At 40.1% G+C, this 20766-nt stretch overlaps 1 protein-coding gene across 1 annotated transcript in view; it reads left to right on the forward strand.

Annotated features, from left to right (window-relative positions):
• LOC143766308 (uncharacterized) overlaps positions 1-20766 on the forward strand; it is a 62483-nt gene that overhangs the window by 19035 nt on the left and 22682 nt on the right. The window lies entirely within an intron of this gene.

Below are 20766 nucleotides of genomic sequence, written 5' to 3' on the forward strand. Positions count from 1 at the left end.
TTCCGACTGTGCAAAAACACAGCTGATTTTCTACTGCATATTCACTTGTGTCGAGACATGCGGGTCATCGGGTGCTGTAGTCCGCTGGTTTGAGACTGCATGGACCAAGGATCAGCCCACTGAACACTTGCTCTCCTTTTACAGTGGGCATAATACTACTCGGACAACACAGAGTGAGGGTAAAAAAGTGCGACAATACTTTATTGAACCACAGAACAGGCAGATAACACATGGAACAGTCCCAGCAAAATACCCTAGTTGGTGCAAATTTACAGAGACTCACCCTTCTGCTGACTTGCCAGGAATAAGACCAGCTGCTACTTCCATGGCTGACTACCCCCCACATGTGGCCTGCAGAGAGAGGAGGCAACAACAAGCTTAGGAAGCTGACAGCCCATTGAGGTACAAAGCCAGGTGACCGGAGGGTCACAACCTGGCTTCTCCAAACATCTCCATGGAGCCAGGTGACTGGTGGGTCCCAATCCTAGCTTCCCCAAATTTATCCATGGGACTCATCCCCTTTTTATAGTTCACAACTATTGGCCTTCAAGCCATCATCCACAGATCAAGGGGAAGGGGTGATGTTGTTAACCCACATTGTTTGATCATTTATAGTTTATCCTTCAATGTTTGCAAGTCATCAAACTAGCTGGCCTGGTGAATGTGTACTCAACATATTAACAAACATCTATTGTTCAATTATCCTGTGTCTCTATCATCCAGAATAACAACACAATATGTTACAACAAACGTGAACTTAAAAGTCAATATTACAGGCTTATACGATCAAAAGTCTGTGTGTTCTTGACCAACCAAAGAACAAACACACAAATTCAAAAGTAAACATATAGAGAAGTCTATGTCTCATGACTTACTGAAAATAGACATCTTGATAATTAAAATTAAATGCTGTATCATCACAACTTGCGGAAAATCCGCTGCCTTTTACAGTGCAAGTAAAATGTAAGAGATATTAAAAAATCTGATGCACATGCTTCGAACAGTGTCAGCAGCGTAAACTAACAGGTGCTGTGAATTTGGAATCCAAGCTAAGTATGCAATGTGATGCTTTCCCACACCTTTTTTGCAATGATAGTCACATCAATATATACCGATGGGTGAGTACCACTGTGCGACCTCCACCTCTGAAGGTCCATAGTAAATATTTTCCCACCCTGCTGTCCCAACACTCAAACTAAGCATCATCAGTGACATCCATTTCAGGGGCCGGGTTTCTCCCTTCTCTACTGAGCATGCACTGGTTGACAATTCCATTGTATGCTCAATTTATGAATCCTGTGGCATTTTCTTCTGAATGCTCAATGACCGTGCGCTCCCTCACCAGCTTCAAAGAGAAGTGAAGAACTGGCAGAAGAGTGCATTGACTTTTCGAGAATGAGGAAAGCAGGCAGAACAGAGCTCGGACCTGAAGTAGACTGGAACTTTGAGACGGTAGTGGAAGTGCTCGTGCTTGACCTGTACTCAATTCCCTATAGAGTCGATGAGTGTGTGTTCTGCTTTTTTTTACAGTATCAGAGAGAATGAATGGAAATTCACTCAAACAATTTTAACACAGTAAATGTCACCTCCTACCACAGAAAACAAACCTTCATATGGCTCTGTTGGTGAAATACTAGAGAAGTTTATATATAGTTCTAGTGTGAAAAAGTAGAAAAAAACTCTAGAAATCTGGAATTGCTATGATCCTAGTGAACAGAAGCAGGACCCCTCTAGTCTGAGTTCCACGTAGACTAGCAGCTTGGTGTTCTCTTGATTTGCCGGTGGAACCAGTCGTGCGGAAATATATCCACCCTGCTGTATGCTTCTATTAATGCTATTGTCTATGCACATATTTCAGTTATATTTTGGTGGGAAGCAAGATGACATGATAGCCGGAGATTGGTTTGGAGACCAAGTGGGCAATGCCATGAAGAGGCCTTCACAAGGGAAGGTGAATGTGTCCAAGGAGCTGTTTTTCAACATGACAACACTAGACCGCATATTGCTGATGGTATTGTAAGCAGTCAGCATGGGCTAAATGTGCTACGCTACCTTGTAGCATCTCTGGACTAGTGTCCCAATGGGTCCTTCGGGGACGTCATTAGTCGGTGATTGCACAGAAGCTGTCGGCAGTGGATCTTGGTGATTTGCCCAAGTGTATTTAGCGACAGAACCTTTTTCAGACAACCATTAATAACCTCATTAATAGCAGCTGAGGCAGGAATTGCTGAGACTTCTGCGCATGGTGCTCATACCCGACACTGAATAAATCAAACTGTTTTGAAAATGTTTCCATTTTTTCGCGCCTTATATATTAATATCATGTCTATCCATCATGGGATTTCCACAATTCCATGACTTTTCCTTCTTATTGATGCAGTTTCAATCCTGGGGTGTGCTCATTTTATTTTTTTGCTTTCAACATATCTTCAAGAACTGACTGATCATTTCCAACTCACGAGGCAAGAACTGACAGGTCTGAATTTACAGCTCATGCTGCAAGCGGCACTGATACCGAATGGATTATTTTTTGTTATTATATGTTCTTCATTGTTTGCACCGGATGTTTAACCTCTTAACATTGAGCTCCATAATTGTGCAGCACTTGTTGGGAGCCGATGAATTGAGCAGGCTTAAGAGCTGAGCCTGCTCCTTTCCCGACAGATGATGGCTGTGTTGTTTAGTCATCATCTTTCTTGGTTGACTGTATGCAAAATCATCCATTCCATCCAGGGGCCTCCGGAAGAAGAACTTTATCGAAACGCGCGTAGGGGTTTCTTGCTGGTCTCGTGTGAGTGCACAAAAGGTAATTATGATCGCATAACTATGCCGTTGTTGTGGTCTGTGTCTGACCAGTTTGTAAGTAATCAATAGCTTAGGTGCCATTTAGTATCTATGGTTTTGGTCACATTGATGATTGATTAACTGTGGGCTACATTATTATACAAGCCTTATAGGCTGTTTGGGCAAAACAGTTATATATTTACGCACATAGGCACTTTAGCATAGTATATATTTTTCTTAGGCAATTCATTTGACATAATACCTACCAATTGGGCTAACAATAATTAAAGAATAAGTTATTCAGTGACATACCCCATTATGTACTATAAGTAGGTTATTGTTTTGGTATCTGCACTACACATGAAACCAGTTTTTGGATTGGAGGCACTTTGTACTCGTACATTATGAAATTGTATATGTTGAGTGATGAACTTTTATCTCAGTCGTTATAAATAAATTATGTGTTTGAACTGAACATTCTGTGGCCTGATTGATTATTTAGGAGGCCCTTTTTTGTTGTATCATAGTTTTGAATGTGTTCTGTGTAAATTCTACCTCTGGACTAATATGTATAAATGTCACTGATTTGAGACTGGGACTAATGTTCACCTTCTAACAAGATAAAGCATACTGCTAAAGCGACACTTGAATGGTTTGAGGGGAAACGAGTAAATGTTTTGAAGTTGCCTAGTCAAAGTCCAGACCTTAAACCAATTTAGAATCTGTGGTCAGACTTGAAGATTGCTGTTCACCAGAGGAAACCATCTAACTTGAAGGTGCTGGAGCAGTTTTGCCTTGAGGAATGGGTGAAAATCCCAGTGGCAAGATTTGGAAAGCTCATAAAGACTTACAGCTGAAATTGCCACCAAAGAAGGCTCTACAAAGTACTGACTTAAGGGGGGTGAATAGTTATGCACACTGACATTTTCAGTTATTTTGTCCTATTTGTTGTTTGCTTCACTATAAAAAGAAAACCAAATGTTCACAGTTGTAGACAGATCCTTTAAATGAACCCTCAAAAAATAGTGACATTCCAGGTTGTGATGTAGCGTAACACAAATAATGAATCTTTTCCTTTTCTATCTATTTAAAATAACCCAATTGGTGAAAATTGTAAACAGAGTAAAAAAAAAAATCAAAACCTGAGAAATATACTTCTTAAGTTGGCGCAACGCCTCAATAAATGTAATCAAAAGCAAATGAAATGTTATCAATATACTATGAAACTATGATAGTAGCAATCAGTGACTGAAAAGAATATTATCTGACTTCTCTACATTTAGTGGTTACTACTCACCTGGGTGGTTGTCTGTAGGAATCTCCTCTTTATACCACTCATCACCCCTCACATATGTCTCTGTAGTATTAATATGGGTCAGATCATCACCCTGAACATAATATTGTGAACGCCACAGACAGTTGAAAAACAAAAAAGATCAATAACTAAACTAAAATTCATTTCAATCCTAAATGTATGTTTATTGTAATACCGTATTTTTCGGATTATAAGACGCACTTTTTTCCAAAAATTTTTTGGGGAAAATGGGGGTGGGTCTTATAATGCAGATATACATTATCAGCGTGCTGCTGCTGGTGCCCCGGAGGTGGTGCTGTGCTGTGTCCCAGTGGCTGAGATCTCGATCTGCGCATGCGCCGCCTCCCAGCGGCCATTTTCCCGAAGTCCACAGGAGTCACCATGGAAGAACTTGCGGGGGGCTCTGGCCTTTCACAAAATGTCAGCAGAGCCCCCCGCAGCACCGAGAACACTGCCATAGTGGACACAGCGCAGCACCGCCACTCGGGACACGAGCAGCGGCGTGCCGCACTTTGGAATACTCATCCCAGCCTGCAGCATCTCCCCACTCTTGCCACCTCCAGTAGCGACCCTGGGACCCCGCTTCACTGCATCGACCACCCCCCGGTAAGCAATAAGACTTATGGATTATAAGAAGCACCACCATTTTATTAAAAAAAAAATCTTTTTGTCCTCAAAATTTGGTGTGCGTCTTATAATCCAGAGCATCTTATAAAGCAAAAAATACGGTAATCTAATCTCTTTTCTAATATACTTTAATTCAAAAGTCCATGCTGTTCCCTCTCTACCTCTAACTGCTTTTTTTTTACTTACCTCCATTTTGACGTTTCATTAGAGAATCCCCAGTGCATGTTGGGATACTCAAACAGGATGTCATCAGGGGTCAGAGGCTCCGGTCACTGTCACCACTCTGAAACAAAGTGTCATCAGTGAGATGGGGTTGCGCTAGTCCCTGTTCTACTGAGCATGCTTTGATTGTCAATTCCAATATATGCTCAGTTTTAATTCTCTTGTCATTGTATCTGTGATGATGTGATATGCTATGTGGGTATCATTTTTGTGTATATTTCTATTTTACTTATTTTCATGGTGTTTTCTTGTAGAAGGAATTATTTGCTAATTGATGAATGGCTGTTACTGCCATCTGATATCAGCCCCCACAGCACTGTATTGTTTGCTAATATGCTAATGGCATGTTGACCTAGCTTGTTGAAACAATGAGCCCCTGAGACCTTCCCCCTCCTGACCTGTGAATGAGGAGGGAGACTTAAAATATCAGGGGGGTGAGACAGATCAGTCTTGTGTGGAATGATGATGTGTTCACAGGACCTCAGAGAGAAAGGAGAGTATATGGACTATGCTATCCTCTGCTGGATTGTTGGACTTTTATCCTGTTACTGAACTGCATTTGTGTTCTGGACTATTTTATCCTTTGTGTGGTGGATCGTATATGGACCTTTCATATTTTTGCCTAAATAAAGGTCTTGGGATTGTTCACTCTTCGCTGGCTCTATTGATTGTGTGGTACCAGCGAAGGACCCCGTGACAGTGTCTTTTCAATGCATAGTGACAATGCCCTCCCTTACTAATGAGAAGTGATGAGCCTGCAAGAAAGCTTATCATCAATGCACATCATAGGAGAAAAAGCAGCAAGTAAGGAGAGCATTGACCAGCCCCGCCTTCGAAACAGACATCACTTTCAGGAGCGAGGCTGGTCCCTGCTCACCACACTATCTCATTTTTTCATTGATGAGTTGTACCCACAGGATCCTGTATTTTTGACAGCAACATTTATGGTTTACTCTCCACACACTGTTGCATGTAAAAAATGCTACAAGTTTGGCTGTTTTAGTAATACTGGCCCAAGCTAGTCTACCAATAATGACCATACATTGTTTGAACTTTTTCAGATTGCTTGAGTTTCCCATTATAACGAGGATTCACACTGACACTGATACATAGAAAATGTTAGCACTTAGTTTATGCAACCCACAAGGGACACTGTTCTAAATTCCATACAGGGACACTCCAGTCATAAAAAGTGCAGATGTCTCTAATAAATCGGCCATGCATGGGGATAATACTGGTGGATAAATCAAGACTGAGCACAAGACCCTCACAGCTGTCTACACATCATAGAGGAGATCTCATGACACCTCTCCATCTACCTGATGATCCTAAGGAACATTGGGATCTTCTTGTTTACAGTCCTGAGGAAGAAGAGGACGGGGGCATCTCTCTGGTGTTGTCCTCTTACTGGACAGAACTATAGGAAATACATACAGGGACTGAATTCATTCTTTACATACACATAATTATAGGCCGTGTGTATTTAGTCCTGTCTATTACCTGGTGATGTGAGGGGCTGGGGAACCTCCATCAAGACGTCATTGTACAGATCTTTGTGTCCTTCTAAATATTCCCTCTCCTCCATGGAGAAATAGACGGAAACATCCTGACACCTTATAGGAACCTGACACATTCAATGATAATGTATAGTTCTGAGGGTTTGGTTCTGCGGAGTGTGCGGAAGCTCATTCTGAGGGTTTGGTTCTGTGGAGTGTGGGGCAGCATATTCTGAATTCTTTGTGATGTGGAATATTATATTGAGTATCTAACAAGGTATATAAAAGAAGGCCCGAGGATGATTATCTGTGAAAGATTTTGAAGGAATTTTAAAGAAAACGTTAGAATTGTTAGCAGTAAATTCTTGGTGAAAGGGTTAAGGAATCAACATTTGTATAAAAATAACTTTTCCTTAGGAGAAAATACAAATATTATACCAGAGGGTACTTATATTTGGATGTATTAGCGCCAGGTAATGGGCAGAATACCCTTACATTCCCTGACTACCTTTTACATGAGCAGAGATTAACACCATTGTATAAAGTCTTCCAAATGTTAATAATTTGCTGATACCAATGATGAAGTCTTAGGCCGGGATCACACATGCGAGAAATACGGCCGAGTCTCGCATGTTAATACCCGACATTGCTGCCGTCGCTCAAGAGCGGAGCGTGCGGCTGCATAGCAATACATGGAGCCGCACGCTCCACTCCTGAGTGATGGCAGCAATGCCGGGTATTAACATGCGAGACTTGGTCGTATTTCTCGCATGTGTGATCCCGGCCTTATAATGAACTGAATGTCCTGTATGAAAACGGCCCTAATGTTGCCAATGATTGTCACCAGCAACTAATGAAAGATATTAACTTTGTGCTGTGTCCAACAGGTTATACAGTTGTGCTCAGAAGTTTACATACCCCGGTAGAATTTTTGCTTTCTTGGCCTTTTTTCAGAGAATATGAATGATAACACCAAAACTTTTTCTCCACTCATGGGTAGTGGTTGGTTGAAGCCATTTATTGTCAAACTACTGTGTTTTCTCTTTTTAAATCATAAATAATAACTGTTTTCAAAGAATTAGGATATTTGCAGCAGATTTTTGTGCACCAAAAACCAGTGTCTTGGCAGGAAAAATAATGCGCAAACTTTGTTGGACCCTGGCCTGTCATATCAAGGGGCAACATGCGGTCTGCAGTTGCGTATCGCTAAGATAACAGCGTGCACACCCAGCCAGGATCCCATTTCTTCTGTAATGTTCAGGGACATGGAAACAATCCTCGGTCAAGGTGTCCACCGGCGTTAAACAATCGCTTCGGAAAAGCTTCAGACAAAATTTGGGCTTGTCCTTTCTTATCACATGGACAGTTTACACATACAATGGGGAAAATAAGTATTTGATATACTGCCAATACTGCATGTTTTCCCACCTACAAAGAATGGAGAGGTCTGTAGTTTTTTATGGTAGGTACACTTCACCTGTGAAAGACAGAATCTTAAAAAAAATTCCAGAAAATCACATTGTATGATTTTTACATGATTCATTTGCATGTTATTGCATGAAATAAGTATTTGATACAATAGTAAAACAGAAATTAATATTTGGTACAGAAACCTCTGTTTGCAATTACAGAGGTCAGATGTTTCGTGTGGTTTTTCACCAAGTTGGCACACACTGCAGCAGGGATTTTGGCTCACTCCTCCATACAGATTATCTCCAGATCTTCCAGCTTTTGGGGCTGTCACTGGGCAACATTGAGTTTCAGCTTCCTATAAAGATTTTCTATTGGGTTCAGGTCTGAAGACTCGCTAAGCCACTGCAGGACCTTGAAATGCTTCTTATGGAGCCACTCCTCAGTTAGCCCTGGCTGTGTGTTTCGCATCATTGTCATGCTGGAAAACCCAGCCATGACCCATCTTCAATGCTCTTATTGAGGGAAGGAGGTTGTTGGCCAAAATTTCACAACACATGACCACATCCATCCTCCCTTCAATATGGTGCATTCATCCTGTCCCCTTTGCAGAAAAGCCCCTTCAAAGTGTGATGTTTCCCTCACCATGCTTCATGGTTGGGACGATGCTCTTGGGGTTTTACTCATCCTTCTTCCTCCACACATGGAGAATGGAGTTGATACCAAAAAGTTCTGTTTTGGTCTTATCAAACTTCAAATGGGCCTGGATATGTGCTGGCATAAGCAGGGGGACCTAGCGTGTCCTGCAGGATTTTAATCCATGACGGTGTAGTGTGCTACTAACAGTAATGTTTGAGACTGTGGTCTCAGCTGTCATTGACCTGGTCCTCCCATATAGTTCTGGGCTGATTCTTGACCATTCTCAGAATCATACTTCAAGAGGCAAGATCTTGCATGGAGCATCAGAACGGGTAAGAATTACAGTCATCTTGTGTTTCTTCCATTTTCTAACAATTGTGCCAACAGTAGTTGCCTTTTCACCAAGCTGCTTGCCTGTTGTCCTGTAGTCCATCCCAGCCTTGTGCAGGTTTACAATTTTGTTTTTGATGCCCTTAGAAAGCTCTTTGATCCTGGCCATGGTGATGTTGGAGTGTGACTGAGTGTGTGGACAGTTGTCCTTTATACAATTAACGAGTTCAAACAGGTGCAATTAATACAGGTAATGACTGCAGAGCGGGAGGGCTTCTTAAAGAAAAACTAACAGATCCCCACTGCATGTACAGGTGCTTCTCACAAAATTAGAATATCATCAAAAAGTTACTTTTAGTTCTTCAATACAAAAAGTGAAACTCATTTATTATATAGTCATTACACACAGAGTGATCTATTTCAAGTGTTTATTTCTGTTAATGTTGATGATTATGGCTTACAGCCAATGAAAATCCAAAAGTCACTATCTCAGTAAATTAAAATACTTTATAGCACCAGCTTCAAAAATGATTTTAAGATCTGAAATGTTGGCCTACTGAAATGCATGTTCAGTAAATGCACTCAATACTTGGTCGGGGCTCCTTTGCTATCAATTACTGCATCAATGCGGTGTGGCATGGAGGCGATCAGACGGTGGCACTGCTGAGGTGTTATGGAAGCCCAGGTTGCTTTGATAGCCTTCAGCTCGTCTGCATTGATGGGTTTGGTGTCTCATATTCCTCTTGACAACACCCTATAGATTCTCTATGGGGTTAAGGTCAGGAGAGCTTGCTGGCCAATCAAGTACAGTGATACTGTTGTTTTTAAACCATTATTATTATTGGTACTTTTTGTGGTCTGGACAGGGGCCAAGTCCTGCTGGAGAATGAAGTTTCCATCTCCAAAAAGCTTGTCTGCAGTGGGAAGCATACTTCATGCTTCCCACTGCAGACAAGCTTTAAAATTTCCTGGTAGACGGCTGCGCTGACTTTGGTCTTGATAAAACACAGTGGACCTAAACCAGCAGATGACATGGCTCCCCAAACCATCACTGATTGTGGAAACTTCACACTAGACCTCAAGCAGCTTGGATTGTGGCCTCTCCACTCTTCCTCCAGACTCTGGGACCTTAAATGAAATTGAAAATTTACTTTCATCTGAAAACAACACCTTGGACCACTGAGCTTTTTCTCCTTGGCCCAGGTAAGACTCTTCTGGAGTTGTCTATTGGTCATGAGTGGCCTGACACAAGGAATGTGACACTTGTAGCCCATGTCCTGGATACGTCTGTGTGTGGTGGCTCTTGAAGCAATGGCTCCAGCAGCAGTCCACTCTTTGTGAATCTCCCCCCAATTTTTGAATGGCCTTTTCTTAACAATCCTTTCAAGGCTGCCGTTATCCCAGTTGCTTGTGCACCTTTTTCTACCACACTTTTTCCTTCCACTCAACTTTCCATTAATATGCTCGGATACCGCACTCTGTGAACAGCCAGCTTCTTTAGCAATGACCTTTTGTGGCTTACTCTCCTTGTGGAGTGTGTCAATGACTGCCTTCGGGACATCTGTCAAGTCAGCAGTCTTCCCAATGATTGTGGAGCCTACTGAAATAGACTAAGGGACATTTTTAAACACTTAGGAAGCCTTTGCAGGTGTTTTTGTTAATTATTCTAATTTACTGAGATAAAGACTCTTGGGTTTTCATTGGCTGTAAGCCATAATCATCAACATTAACAGAAATAAACACTTCCTCTTGTACACACGCGGCTCCTCTCCGCATACCCCGTACACATGCAGCTCCGCTCCATACACACGCGGTTCCACTCCGTTCCCCCTCGTACACACACAGCTCCGCTCCATACACCTTGTACACACACGGCTCCGCTCCGTACATGTCGTACACACACGGCTCTGCTCCATACACTTTGTAAACATGCGGCTCCGCTCCGTACACCTCGTACACACACGGCTCCGCTCCGTACACTTCGTACACCCATGGCTCCGCTCCATACACTTTGTATGCACGCGGCTCTGCTCTGTAAACCTTTTACACACATGGCTCTGCTCCGTACACCTTGTACACGCATGGCTCCGCTCTGTACACACGCGTCTCTGCTCCGTACACCTCGTACACACGCGACTCCGCTCCGTACACCTCGTACACATGCGGCTCTGCTCTGCACACCTCGTACACACATGGTTCCACTCCATACACCTCGTACACACACGACTCCGCTCTGTACACCTCGTGCACATGCGGCTCCGCTCCGTATACCTCGTACACACGCGGCTCCGCTCCGTACACCTCGTACACACACGACTCCGCTCTGTACACCTCGTGCACATGCGGCTCCGCTCCGTATACCTCGTACAAACGCGGCTCCGCTCCGTACACACACGGCTCCACTCCGTACACCTCGTACACATGACTCTGCTACATCCACACTGTATAAACCCCTCCTCCTGACCTCACACATAAACTTCCCCTCATGCAGCACCATGACAACCAGCAAAGCAGAGTCCTGCCTACACTGAGGCCCCTGACCATGTGACCCCTGACTCCTCCCCTCATGTGACCTCATCACAGGTCCTGTGCGCACAGAACAGCCATATATGTGGAGTGCGGCTCTACAGGTGGAGGTAGGTGCTGGAGATTCCCCATTACTGGGATTTGTCAGCCATGTTATTAACCCCTTCAGCCCCGGTATCTGTGTGGTGACCCTCCATGTGACATTTCTTCTTCCTCTCCCTGTGGTGTAGATGTATTAGGGGCTGCTATCTGCGGTGTCCTCTGTACGATGTAATAGAAGCCTGTTAGGGACATAATTCTTGGAGACAGAACTTCTAATCTAATTTCTCGTCGATGTTTCTGTATTTTCTTTCGTATTTTGCTTTATGAATCATATATTTACTAGAACCCTTGAGGCGCAGCTTTGTTATCCCCTGGGCTGCCATAACAACCCATTTGGATGTGTTGCTGCCCAGTGGGGTGATGGCGGCGGCGCCCTCCTTCTGCCTAAGGCTTCTTTCACACTTCCGTCGTTCGGGGTGCGTCATAATGCAGTGAAGTGACGTATCGACAGATGTTGTGAAAATAGTGGAAAACGTGTGCAACGCATCCAGTGTTATGACGGATGCGTCGAAGGAGTTCCTGCCTGCATTTTCAGGTATAAAAAAAATCCTTCCGGGCATGCTCAGAATGAAAAAACGGGATACGTCGCTGGATTCCTGTGTTTGACGGTCAGCGACGGATCCTGCGTCCATAGGCTTATAGCCAACGACGGACAGCGCAGGACCCGTCCCTGAGCGATTTTCCGACGTGCAGAAAAAAAGCTCCTCTGAACGTTTTCTCAGCCCAATGGACCGCTATTTTCCGACAGATTCAGTGCACGACAGATGAAACGGATGGCCATCTGTCACAATCCATCGCTAATACAAGTATATGGGAAAAAACAGGATCCTGCAGAAAAATTTGTAGGATCCTGTTTTTTCAAAACTCCACAGATTTCGACGGGAGGAGAAAGACGGATGTGTGAAAGAGGCCTAATCCGAAAGGTTAAACAGCCAAGATCAAAGTTACCTCTGATCACGGCTGTGACATTGGGCTCCCAATACGATTTATGGTGTTCAATTTGACAATCCATTCTTTCCAGTGATCGTAGAGGTAAAGAATCCGGTCCTGGGTGATCACTGTGAATAATATTTAGTTTCTGTGCATAAACTGATTCAGCATCATGATGATGTCAGGATAAACTGTCCATGAAAACCTAGCAGCTCTAAGGCTTCCAAGGACAGACTTTGATTACAGGGAACCTGAAACCATTTTTTTCACTTTTAACCTACAGTCATGGCTGAAAGTGAAGGCACCCTTGAAATAGTCCCAGAAAATGAATTATTTATCCCAGAAAATTATTCCAATTACACGTTTTGTTATACACATGTTTATTTCCATTGTATGTATTGGAACAACACAGAAAAAAATGGAAAAAAAGGCAAATTGGACATAATTTCACCCAAAACACCTACAATGGGTCAGATAAAATTGTTGGCACCTTTCCAAAAACTTTGTTTCAAGTATCAAATGTGGAAAAAATGGAAAAGGACGGCACTAGACTCGGTATTCCACTGGATACGGCATTAAGCCTGGACTGGGACTTCTTAGGTAAACTGATTTCTTATGCAGCTGACTCGAAAATAAGCTGGGTATAAGGTGCACGGCACTGGAGTGTCACAGTCCAATGTATACAAAAAATAGAAAAGAAGTGCGGCACTCACCCTTATCTTGCTGTAAAATTTGTGTACTTTATTTGGAAAACATCGTAAAATACATCCGTCTGGATTTCAGGTCATACAGGAGGGTGCGGGGATGGAGCAAGGACTACGGCCGTTTCGCACAGCGTGTGCTTCAACGGGTCCAGATGACTGATTACTCAACGTCATTTCCTTTTAAAGGGTTCTGACGTACATACAAATATATATATACAAAAAGATAAAACAATCTTAGTGACAAATTATTAAAACCAAGTAATCTAATCGAAACAGCAGATTGCAATTCTTATTCACGATATAACACTTTTTCTATTTCTTGTACCTTAAGATTTTTATTAAATCCCTAAGTTTTTCTTTATTTCGTTACAGGAATACCGCCATGTCTAGCCTATCATTTAGGCCGATTGGCCCCTGTGCATTAGAATCTAAGATCCATCTGGCTTCTTTTTGTAGTAATAACTTATTGCGGTCTCCACCACATGGTGGGTTATTAACAATTTCCAGACCAGCAAATCTAAGCAAATCAGGATTAGCGTTATGTTTCTCTTTCATATGCTGGATTAATCTTAGACAACCTTTGCCCGTTATTATCGAATTGTAATGCTCCTTAAATCTCACTATCAACGGACTGATGGTTTTGCCAATATAAAAATATCTGCAAGGGCAGAATAAAACATAAACCACAAATTTAGTCTTGCAAAAAATGTAATCATGAACATTATGTACAATAGAACCTACTTGTATTGGGTTCTGAATTATGTGGAGATGACAGAACCTGCAATTTCCGCATTTACAATTTCCTACTAATGGACTACTTGTCAACCAGTTACTTTTAGATATTGAAATCCTGTTATGTACTAATAAGTCCGACAAATTATGTGTTCGTCTGTATGCAAATTTGGGAGCACTCATGTGAATATTTATTAGATCCCTATCCGATTGACGCACATGCCAATTTTTTTGTATTGATGAGTGTATCACCTCATCCATATTGCTATGTTTAAAGCAGAACGAAAATCTTTCTCTTTCCCTATTATCTTGTTTGGGAGTAACTTTCTTTTTCCTTTTCAGGAAATCTTTTAGCGAAAATTTACTAATGCGATTTTCTGCATCTTTTAGTACATGTGTGGGATAGCCTCTATTTACAAAACGAGATTTTAATTCGTTAATCTGCTCTTCAAAAATCTTTTCATTATTATTTATTTTACGCAATCTGACCATTTGGCTGTAAGGCAGCCCACTTTTAGTATGCCCTGGGTGTGCGCTTTCATAGTGCAACAAATTATTGGTTGCGGTTTGTTTTTTGAAAACTTTTGTTATTATTTCTCCATTAGTGACTTCTATCTTTACATCTAAATACTCTAAACAATCTGCTCCATAGCAGGATGTAAATGCCATGTTCTCAGTATTTACAACATTCAGATATTCGACAAAATCATTAAATTCCTTTTTACTACCGTCCCATACCATCATAATATCGTCCACAAATCTGGTATATAAGCGGATATGTTTTAAAAAAGGGTTATTAATATTGTCAATATATGTCTCTTCAAACGCTGCCAGAAACAGATTTGCATATGTACATGAGATGGGCGTACCCATTGCCGTTCCCATCAATTGTTTGTACCACTTGTCCATGAATTTAAAGGAATTATGAGATAAGATGAAATCTAAGCTTTCTACTATGAATGTAATGATATCGGGCTCTAAATTCCCTTCCTGTAGAATTTTTTGAACTGCTCTTATTCCTTTTTCTTTAGGAATTCGGGTATACAAGTTTACTACATCGATTGAAGTTAAAGAAAACGTACATTGCCACTCTATATCTTTCAATGCTAGAACCAGATCTCCCGAATCTCTAATATATGAAGGGATAGTATGTAGTAAAGGTTTTAATAACCAATCTATATTTTGAGACAACCATTCTGTAACAGAATTAATCTCAGAAATTATAGGGCGTCCGGGCGGTTCTTTTAAACATTTGTGCACCTTGGGTATACTGTACCAGTATGGGAATTGAGGATGTTCTGGTAGTAAACTTTCAGCACATTTCTTCGGTAATACACCCCTCTCTACATATTTTCTAAGTAAAGATCTCAATTTTGTCTTATACTGTTCGGTGGGATTACTGAGCAACGGAATATATGTATTCTGATCATTCAATTGTACCAGGGCTTCTTTTATGTAGTAATCTTTATCTAGGATAACGATATTTCCTCCTTTGTCAGCCCTTCTAATTACTATATCATCCCATTTTTTCAAATCTTTAAGCGCAAGAGACTTTTTACTGGTTAAATTTTTACAAGGAGTTTGATAACAAATAGCCTCTATATCTTTAATCACTAGATCTTGGAATAAATCTATAACATTCCCCGGGGCAGTAGGGGGCATAAAGCTAGAAGGGTTTCCTCCTCTAAATGGTTTCGTCTCAATATTAAGAGTAACCTCTTTTTTAATTGTTTGTGACATTGAAGAGTCAGCAATATTAGTTAATAACATAGCATCTTCTATATTAGAGGCATTCTGAGGAGAATACATCATAAAACCCAGCGAGCCTATACCATTATCCAAATTCAGAAGTGTCGTATTTGATGTTACAGACACATTCCAATTATTAGAGCTGTACTTTTTATCCTTATGAAAATGCTTCTGAAGATGAAGCTTTCTAACACTCTTATACAAATCAATTTTGAAACTGGTTAAATCAAAAGTCTCTGGCATGCAGTAATTAAGCCCTTTAGAAAGCAGAGAAATGTGATCTGCAGTTAAGGCTCTGTTTGATAAGTTCAGTACTTGCAGTTCATTACTTTCTCCTGTTGTTCTATTCACTTCCCCCAGGATACCTGCTTGCATTTCCCTCGAGTGGTTACGCTTTCTCCTCCCTCGTCTGGTTTTCGTTCTAAAGGGATTACGGGACTTGTTCTTCCTTGACAGCTTTGATTAATGTCACCTGCATCTTCTGCTGCGCTCGACTCTGAGTCTGTAACCCAGCCGTCTTGTCTTTTTTTCTTTTGATTTTTATTTCCTTTATAACTCCGATGTCTATTAGGAAAAAATCCAGACTGCTTTCTATGTTTATTCCAGGTAAAAATCTGTCCCACATCAAAATCATTTTTATCTCTCAGAAATTTTTCTTTCTTTTGTTGCTTAATTTCTATTTGTAGTAGAGTTAATTTTCTTTCTAGTTTATTCCAAAAAATTTTATTTTGAGATTCCGTTAAATGAGTAGATAGTTCCATTTTAGATTTATCCAAATTTTCACAGAGTGAAGCATATTCTTTTTCGTTCTGGGCGGTCACCAAAAACAAGAGACTACGGGAGCAGTGTAAATGAATTTTCTCCCATTCTTCTTGAAAGGAAACATGATGCTGAAATTGGGATATTTCTTTAAACACACGTAGACCTCTTGGAACTCTCACAGTCAATATAAGATTTTAGTGACTTAATAGTCCAAAATAAACGCATTTCCTTTTCTGCAAGCATGTGAATTTTAGATTCTAGGGTTTTGGTACTAATGATTTGTAGTTCGTCCTTAAGATTACAATCTGCGAAAAACTCCACCGCACCCTCTCGACCTGCTAATACACCTGGTTTTTCCTTTTCTGCATTATCAGTCGAGTCCATATTTTCCTCCATCTTAATGAAAGGGTAAAACAGTCCTTTTTATTCTCTTTGGGTATTTATTACCTCTTATAATCCTGGTGTGCTATACTCTGTGCTCTGTCCCATACAAAAAGTAGCAAATGTGGAAAAAATGGAAAAGGACGGCACTAGACTCGGTATTCCACTGGATACGGCATTAAGCCTGGACTGGGACTTCTTAGGTAAACTGATTTCTTATGCAGCTGACTCGAAAATAAGCTGGGTATAAGGTGCACGGCACTGGAGTGTCACAGTCCAATGTATACAAAAAATAGAAAAGAAGTGCGGCACTCACCCTTATCTTGCTGTAAAATTCGTGTACTTTATTTGGAAAACATCGTAAAATACATCCGTCTGGATTTCAGGTCATACAGGAGGGTGCGGGGATGGAGCAAGGACTACGGCCGTTTCGCACAGCGTGTGCTTCAACGGGTCCAGATGACTGATGACTCAACGTCATTTCCTTTTAAAGGGTTCTGACGTACATACAAATATATATATACAAAAAGATAAAACAATCTTAGTGACAAATTATTAAAACCAAGTAATCTAATCGAAACAGCAGATTGCAATTCTTATTCACGATATAACACTTTTTCTATTTCTTGTACCTTAAGATTTTTATTAAATCCTAAGTTTTTCTTTATTTCGTTACAGGAATACCGCCATGTCTAGCCTATCATTTAGGCCGATTGGCCCCTGTGCGTTAGAATCTAAGATCCATCTGGCTTCTTTTTGTAGTAATAACTTATTGCGGTCTCCACCACATGGTGGGTTATTAACAATTTCCAGACCAGCAAATCTAAGCAAATCAGGATTAGCGTTATGTTTCTCTTTCATATGCTGGATTAATCTTAGACAACCTTTGTCCGTTATTATCGAATTGTAATGTTCCTTAAATCTCACTATCAACGGTCTGATGATTTTGCCAATATAAAAATATCTGCAAGGGCAGAATAAAACATAAACCACAAATTTAGTCTTGCAAAAAATGTAATCATGAACATTATGTACAATAGAACCTACTTGTATTGGGTTCTGAATTATGTGGAGATGACAGAACCTGCAATTTTCGCATTTATAATTTCCTACTAATGGACTACTTGTCAACCAGTTACTTTTAGATATTGAAATCCTGTTATGTACTAATAAGTCCGACAAATTATGTGTTCGTCTGTATGCAAATTTGGGAGCACTCATGTGAATATTTATTAGATCCCTATCCGATTGAAGCACATGCCAATTTTTTCGTATTGATGAGTGTATCACCTCATCCATATTGCTATGTTTAAAGCAGAACGAAAATCTTTCTCTTTCCCTATTATCTTGTTTGGGAGTAACTTTCTTTTTCCTTTTCAGGAAATCTTTTTGCGAAAATTTACTAATGCGATTTTCTGCATCTTTTAGTACATGTGTGGGATAGCCTCTATTTACAAAACGAGATTTTAATTCGTTAATCTGCTCTTCAAAAATCTTTTCATTATTATTTATTTTACGCAATCTGACCATTTGGCTGTAAGGCAGCAGGTATCCTGGAGGAAGTGAATAGAACAACAGGAGAAAGTAATGAACTGCAAGTACTGAACTTATCAAACAGAGCCTTAACTGCAGATCACATTTCTCTGCTTTCTAAAGGGCTTAATTACTGCATGCCAGAGACTTTTGATTTAACCAGTTTCAAAATTGATTTGTATAAGAGTGTTAGAAAGCTTCATCTTCAGAAGCATTTTCATAAGGATAAAAAGTACAGCTCTAATAATTGGAATGTGTCTGTAACATCAAATACGACACTTCCGAATTTGGATAATGGTATAGGCTCGCTGGGTTTTATGATGTATTCTCCTCAGAATGCCTCTAATATAGAAGATGCTATGTTATTAACTAATATTGCTGACTCTTCAATGTCACAAACAATTAAAAAAGAGGTTACTCTTAATATTGAGACAAAACCATTTAGAGGAGGAAACCTTCTAGCTTTATGCCCCCTACTGCCCCGGGGAATGTTATAGATTTATTCCAAGATCTAGTGATTAAAGATATAGAGGCTATTTGTTATCAAACTCCTTGTAAAAATTTAACCAGTAAAGAGTCTCTTGCGCTTAAAGATTTGAGAAAATGGGATGATATAGTAATTAGAAGGGCTGACAAAGGAGGAAATATCGTTATCCTAGATAAATATTACTACATAAAAGAAGCCCTGGTACAATTGAATGATCAGAATACATATATTCCGTTGCTCAGTAATCCCACCGAACAGTATAAGACAAAATTGAGATCTTTACTTAGAAAATATGTAGAGAGGGGTGTATTACCGAAGAAATGTGCTGAAAGTTTACTACCAGAACATCCTCAATTCCCATACTGGTACAGTATACCCAAGGTGCACAAATGTTTAAAAGAACCGCCCGGACGCCCTATAATTTCTGAGATTAATTCTGTTACAGAATGGTTGTCTCAAAATATAGATTGGTTATTAAAACCTTTACTACATACTATCCCTTCATATATTAGAGATTCGGGAGATCTGGTTCTAGCATTGAAAGATATAGAGTGGCAATGTACGTTTTCTTTAACTTCAATCGATGTAGTAAACTTGTATACCCGAATTCCTAAAGAAAAAGGAATAAGAGCAGTTCAAAAAATTCTACAGGAAGGGAATTTAGAGCCCGATATCATTACATTCATAGTAGAAAGCTTAGATTTCATCTTATCTCATAATTCCTTTAAATTCATGGACAAGTGGTACAAACAATTGATGGGAACGGCAATGGGTACGCCCATCTCATGTACATATGCAAATTTGTTTCTGGCAGCGTTTGAAGAGACATATATTGACAATATTAATAACCCTTTTTTAAAACATATCCGCTTATATACCAGATTTGTGGACGATATTATGATTGTATGGGACGGTAGTAAAAAGGAATTTAATGATTTTGTCGAATATCTGAATGTTGTAAATACTGAGAACATGGCATTTACATCCTGCTATGGAGCAGATTGTTTAGAGTATTTAGATGTAAAGATAGAAGTCACTAATGGAGAAATAATAACAAAAGTTTTCAAAAAACAAACCGCAACCAATAATTTGTTGCACTATGAAAGCGCACACCCAGGGCATACTAAAAGTGGGCTGCCTTACAGCCAAAAGGTCAGATTGCGTAAAATAAATAATAATGAAAAGATTTTTGAAGAGCAGATTAACGAATTAAAATCTCGTTTTGTAAATAGAGGCTACCCCACACATGTACTAAAAGATGCAGAAAATCGCATTAGTAAATTTTCGCAAAAAGATTTCCTGAAAAGGAAAAAGAAAGTTACTCCCAAACAAGATAATAGGGAAAGAGAAAGATTTTCGTTCTGCTTTAAACATAGCAATATGGATGAGGTGATACACTCATCAATACGAAAAAATTGGCATGTGCTTCAATCGGATAGGGATCTAATAAATATTCACATGAGTGCTCCCAAATTTGCATACAGACGAACACATAATTTGTCGGACTTATTAGTACATAACAGGATTTCAATATCTAAAAGTAACTGGTTGACAAGTAGTCCATTAGTAGGAAATTATAAATGCGGAAATTGCAGGTTCTGTCATCTCCACATAATTCAGAACCCAATACAAGTAGGTTCTATTGTACATAATGTTCATGATTACATTTTTTGCAAGACTAAATTTGTGGTTTATGTTTTATTCTGCCCTTGCAGATATTTTTATATTGGCAAAATCATCAGACCGTTGATAGTGAGATTTAAGGAGCATTACAATTCGATAATAACGGACAAAGGTTGTCTAAGATTAATCCAGCATATGAAAGAGAAACATAACGCTAATCCTGATTTGCTTAGATTTGCTGGTCTGGAAATTGTTAATAACCCACCATGTGGTGGAGACCGCAATAAGTTATTACTACAAAAAGAAGCCAGATGGATCTTAGATTCTAACACACAGGGGCCAATCGGCCTAAATGATAGGCTAGACATGGCGGTATTCCTGTAACGAAATAAAGAAAAACTTAGGGATTTAATA

The sequence above is a fragment of the Ranitomeya variabilis genome, chromosome 4 (genome assembly GCF_051348905.1).
Source record: "Ranitomeya variabilis isolate aRanVar5 chromosome 4, aRanVar5.hap1, whole genome shotgun sequence".
Taxonomy (NCBI): Eukaryota; Metazoa; Chordata; class Amphibia; order Anura; family Dendrobatidae; genus Ranitomeya; species Ranitomeya variabilis.